General features: G+C 38.0%; 1 pseudogene; it reads right to left on the reverse strand.

The window, feature by feature from the left end:
• LOC107685999 (dynein heavy chain 1, axonemal-like) overlaps nucleotides 1-6303 on the reverse strand; it is a 35572-nt pseudogene that overhangs the window by 21132 nt on the left and 8137 nt on the right.

Raw genomic sequence — 6303 nt, forward strand, 5'->3', positions numbered from 1 at the left:
CTGTCTTTACATTTATTTTGAAAGATGAAGCTCGCGATTATGGTAAGGGGCGTTACATTTCCGACCAGTGCTTGCGGTGAAAAATAATGTGTTTTTTGAACATTAAAGCATGTCAACATATTCTGTTACACCAAATACACAAAATAATGATCTTTAAAAAAGCATCATATGACCCCTTTAAAAAAGTAAGAAAAGTGTTGATCCATAAAACATCAAATTTACTTACTATGGCAAATCAGCTTCTCCCATAGAAGACAGTTACAGTACAATGTCACGAAGTATCAGTTAAAATCACACATGTGCAATAGAACGCCATTGTCATTCCATTAGCAGGTGTTGCTGAAAGTCCCTACTATCTACAGTAAATTAGGACGACTTGGCCAGTGGGTAATGCATGTGCTCTGATATTCCACATGGTGGCACTGTTTCTGTCACTTCTCTGCTATCCATTCCCATTAAAGGCAAAACACATAGAATAACTAGATTTTGTAAAGGCGTTGCAGTTCAAACCATAATGCCGGAGCATTTCTACATGCAGTTGCTTTGATGTTCTTAATGATTTTTAGTGATTGTCTATGTCATTGATTGGGTGTTCTTGGTGGTTGCTAAGATGTTGCTAGGGAGTTCGGTGGTTGTTAGGTCAGTTACAACAGACCCACCTCCAAGTCTCTATGATATTCTGGTCTCTAGGCTTGGGTTCTTCCATATAAGCCTATGGTATTTTTTTGCCCATTTTACTGAGCATTCGTAGATAAATAAAATACAATCATTTAGTTCAGACTGTGATTAATATGGAAGTGGCAATCTAACATGTTTTGCAATAATAAAACAGTGACTGTACTTCATGTGCTTTGAGTTGCTCAGGGAGTAGTTTCATCCATTCTCTATGCTCTATGAGCTCCTCAATCCAGCTGGGTTTCTCAGACAGCTTTTTGCTGATGGCTTTACACTCCTTACATGCCCGAAACACACACATAATATTATATAACAGCGATATATTCAGACTTGATAAAGATGCTTCTAGTCCTGATGAACACTGACTCACATCCTGCATCTGTTGATGTAACCTCAGAGCGAGTCGGTCCAGCACTGCATCGGCGAGACTTTGCCGAATGGCCACCATGCTGACCTCGAAGGGACCGGTGATGATAGCAGAAGGGACGGACTGATTTAAAAGTTCCATCTCCCTCAGGTGTTCCAGAACTTCCTGCTTCACTTCCTGAACGGTCTGGTTCTCCTGACTGTGCAACCTTCGAGACACAAAAATATAAGAACAATCCTTGCTCTGTAGGGTATTACAGTGTAGTACACTGGTCTCTCAGCTCATAAAAAATGTTAAAAAATAATAAATAAATTTTTTTTTTTAAAAACACTTGCAAACAATATAGTGATTTACTCTAGAAAAGTGTTGATATCTGAATTGTGGGGCGCAAGGTGGCATTCACATTCACAAGCGTAGGCTCTGAGAGGTATGATGGCCTGTTTCAGGGCCACACTGATGCTGTCCCTCAGATTCTTAACTTCAGGTTCCCACAAGCCCACTGACTCTAACACATATCCAATGATGAGCAGGTTCTTTATTACAAGCTGAGAGAATGGGAAGGAATAAAAACAGAACAATTTATAATAATTGTAATAATTTAATAAGAATTTTTACCAACCTCCAATTTATGATCATTGATTTTGTGAAAGCTTTTCAAGTTATTTATGATAGGGATCCTTGTCTATGTTGTGTGTGGACAGGATTCCTTAATCAAAGAGGTTGAGAACGGAGGTCTCAAAGCTCTCTAGAGGTGTGCTGTAACCAACACCAGTCTGATCAAGCACCAAATCCACTGAGAAAAGGGGTTTCTTTTTTGGCCTGAATAAAATAATGTTGGATTGTGGATATGTTACATACAGTATAAAACAATGGCACTCAACTGATCTTATTTAGATCTTGTTTCTCAACTTTTGACTCCAAGGCTACTCTTTGTCTAGGAGAGTATCTGAAGCTGCTATTTACCTCTGGTAATAAAAAAATAAAAAAAAAAATGTAAAAATTCATGTTGTACAACTTTATTTTTTAGTGTTTTTTAGCATTAAAAAAAAAGAGTACATCAATATAACTAAATGTAATTAAAATAATTAATTAAGACTTGCGAGTTCGCCTAGGCCCCCTAGTGGGCCCTGACCCCCTGGTTGAGAACCACCGATTTAGATTTTATCATTGAAAGAAAAGAAATTTAATATAAAGCAACATCAAACAATCATATAAGCATATTTAAGAAGCCGTAACCAGGATTATGAGAATTCACATACTTGTATGGGCTGTTTATGAGATCAGGGCCCCAGGTCAGATCTTTGGGGCAGTGTAGGACATTGTGGCAAACATCGAGCAATAATTGGGCTAAGCTGGTCAGGGAGTCCTACACCAGGAACATGAGCGAGTCCTGCTGAATGCTGCGTATCAGCGCCATCAGGTGACACAGTTTAGACATGTGGTAAACATGCCAGTTGGACACAGACAGATTGCACCAGTCACGACTTCCATGCAGACTAGACGAAATCCCAGTGCATAAATCATTCAGCCATGACTCTTGTAGAAACAATTGGACCTGAAGAAAGACAGAGAGCGTATGATGACACAGCAGCACATTTGTATGTATATCTGTGCATGTTATCAAACTCCTCCAAGCTAAGTGACTTTGTGAAGCTGACATGGAACAGGTTCATTTTTGCCATCCTGTTGCACTCTTCTCTCACTATAGACAGCACAATGATCACCTCAGGCTTAGTGAGCAGAGTATTAAAGACAAAAGCTGCACAGTTCTTTTCAAAAGGATAGTCAGGGACTGACACAAGGCCTAGGAGGAAAGGAGACAGCAAGTTATGGGTGGGCCCTTAAAATAAATCAACAACATTAAATCCCAGACAGTCTGAAAGGCTCCTTTCTTTTGATGTCCATCTCTCTACCTTTCTCAGGAACTTTCTCGGGTTCTTTTCGAGGAAGTGTGATGTGGAGGAACTCGTCTGGGCTTTCCTGTACCACCTTATCAAAGCACATCTGGTTCATAGTGCGAATGTACTCCAAATGAAGCTCTTCCTCCAGTTCCTTCACACACTCCTGTAGCCTTTATAGACATGCGTTTATTGAAAAACAAACTAATACTTACTCTACTGTACACCGGTACCTGAAATTAACTTTTTTAAGAGGCAATATATTGTCTGCAGATGCACAAAAATCATATTTTATGTAAAACCCCTGTATATTCAGGAATAAAATCTAACAAAATAAACTACCGTTCAACAGTTTGGGGTGGGTAAGATTCATTAATGTCTTTAAAACAGTCTCTTATGCTCACCAAGGCTGCGTTTACTTGATCAAAACAACAGTAAAACAGTAATATTCTGAAATATTATTACAATAAAAAAGTTTTCTGGTTTAATATATTTTAGCATATAATTTATTCCAAGGAAGGCAAAGCTGAACTTTCAACAATCATTACTCCAGTCTTCACTGTCACATGATGAATAGAAAGTTCAAAAGAACAGCATTTTTTTGAAATAGAAACAAATTTGTAACATTATAAATGTTTTTACTGTCATTGTTGAAAAGAAAATCTTACTGACCCCTATTTTTTGAAAGGTAGTGTGTAAAACGTATCATTACTGGGTGTTTTTGGTATTCATATTTAAATTTTTATCTAATTTTAACAGTCTTTATACTGACAATTACCTATATTGAAATGTAAATTTATACTTAATCCTATTATCATTTGAATTTTTCTCACTGTTTAAAATGGAGGCCGGGTGTGGAGACTGCATAATTTCTGATACGTTCTAAACTGGTGGGGTCAAGGGTTGGGGTGCCACTCCAGACTGGCATACAGTCAATGGAAAGATGGTACAAGATCATGGCTCAGTGTACTGTCTCAAGTCCTGGGCAAACTGGACTCTCTGGGCAAAGACACGTGGGTCCTCTGCTCAAAACAGCAGCCTGATCCTGGGAACCCAGTATTGCCGTTCTTGCAGTGACAAAGCCCCCTTCGAAAGAAAGGAAAAATAATGAAATAGAAATAGAAGTCAATACTGAACATAGTGGATAGTGAAACAGAAACATAATAGTTTATGAAAGTTTACCTACATCACCGAGTTAAACACTCCATGAAATCGAAAAACTTATGTTTTGTGGTTTGCAGCTGATGTCTGTTAGGTTTGATGCTATTTACATGATATAAAAGTCCCTTTAGTAGGCATCTAAAAACATTTTTTATTTACTTTCTTTCTCTTCTGGGATGCGCCTAATATGTGACAATGTCATTACTTTATATTTCAACAGGAAATTCATCAAAATTGGGGAAAAAAGTGCTCTTCAAACTGTTTCAAGAACTGTATAAAATAACCAAGGTTCGTGAATGGCTGTTGAACATGCCTTCTCTCTGTCCTCCATTCAAAATAGGTTTTCCATCAGAATCCCGAACCCATCCATTACAGTCCACTTTATGCACCAAGTACTCCTTCTTCTCCTGGCTGTATTGTAGCACCCCAACCAACTGCCAAGAATACTCCAAAGCTGGGCTCTCTGGATTCACTACATGACAAACATATGAAGAACAGACATTTAATTTTTCCCACATGTGCCCATATGGCTCCCAATGGATGGGCTATAAGATTAATTTATTTTCAGAGGGAACTTCAAGACAAATGATGGGATCCATTCGACTACAATATGTCAGGTATTTCCAGAGGGTTTAGACAGCACTGTACCAGGTGGGGTGCTGTTTTTTATCGGCAACAGGGCTTTGGCAGGAACGGGCTTGCGGTCGATGGAGCCTTGCTCATAACCTAAAGCCAGCCATTCTTCTGGAGTACGGCAGTCAAAATCCTCATTGTCGAATATCTGGTGTTACACAAAGCACGTTAATGGACAAAAAATGAGCCACATGTACACAACACACAATTATGCAGCCAATGAAACAGAAAAGGTGCAGGATTTTAAACTGAAGCATCTACATGGGCACCAAAATTAGGGAGAAAGCCATCAGTAAACGGGGACATTAAAATATAAAGTTTAATAAAATTGATAAATAATTAAAATAATTAATAAAATATTAATATTTCATTAAGCAGTATACAAGCAACATGCATGACCTCCAGAGACAGGTAGTTTGAAACTGGTTGACTTGTCTCGTTTTTGAGCATCAGCTGGTTGGAGTCAATGCCTCGCTCAGCCAAAAGATTATTAATATCCAACTTCTGATTCTCCCTCCTGCGTCTGGGAATTAAAACAGACACCAACATACATGCACACTACATTTACAATCTAGAAAAATAAGCTAAAATAAAAAAAATATACTAAATAAAACTGTACTCAAAATTAAACATTAAAATGATATTAAAATAATACTATATTTAAAAAAATATATATACACTACTGTTGAAAAGTTTGGGGTCAGGAGGATTTTTAATCTTTTTGAAAGAAGTATCTTATGCTAACTAAGGTTACATTTATTTGATAAAAAATGTAGTAAAAGCAGTAATATTGTGAAATATTATTACAATTTAAAAATAACATCTCAGGTTATGTATGTAACCAGGTTTCCTGAGAAAGGCGTTGACACTATGGAAACACTTATGTGTGAAAGGTGTCTGAAGCACATGTGCAAACACACCAATTCTATTGGTCTACGTAGGGGGAGAGTGACATAGGGCCTCATTTACGAAATGAACGTACGGCAGAAAATTGGGCATACGGTCGTTTCAACGCAAAACTTGGAATTTATCAATATGGATGTGAGCGGTGGCTACGATCAAATCTCACGTCTGGTCTCAGCTCGTGTACGCAAGTTTTTGAGTTACCTGAACTTGCGCGCAGCATAGTAAATATGGTGGAGAATTGTAGAATGACAGCATTTTGTTCATTTTTATTTCCCTGACCGTCAAACGAAGCTCATTAGTCGATCGTTAACCAGTAAGATTAGAATGTCTTTTTCTTTTTTCTTTTTTTGGTTTTATACAGGGCTTTAGCTTTATATGCGCGAATAGCAGCGTAAACCCCAGACCATGAGGATTCAATCGTCACATTATGCACCTGCAGCGCTTCTGTGAAAGGAGAAAAACAGAAATTAGCTATAAAAGCAATAAAATAAATAGGATCACACAAAATATATAATAGGCTATAATATAATTAACAGATTAACAAAAGGGGGAAAAAACACTGCAACAAGTATAGGCTACGCTCGTTACCTTTCAAGGGAACTTCGAACTGCGTCCTCTAGGGGTCGCTATGGGGGACGCCTCGTCGTGACCCGTGTCTGAAGC

This window comes from Sinocyclocheilus anshuiensis, unplaced genomic scaffold, assembly GCF_001515605.1.
Source record: "Sinocyclocheilus anshuiensis isolate Anshui unplaced genomic scaffold, SAMN03320099.WGS_v1.1 scaffold465, whole genome shotgun sequence".
NCBI classification, from domain to species: domain Eukaryota; kingdom Metazoa; phylum Chordata; class Actinopteri; order Cypriniformes; family Cyprinidae; genus Sinocyclocheilus; species Sinocyclocheilus anshuiensis.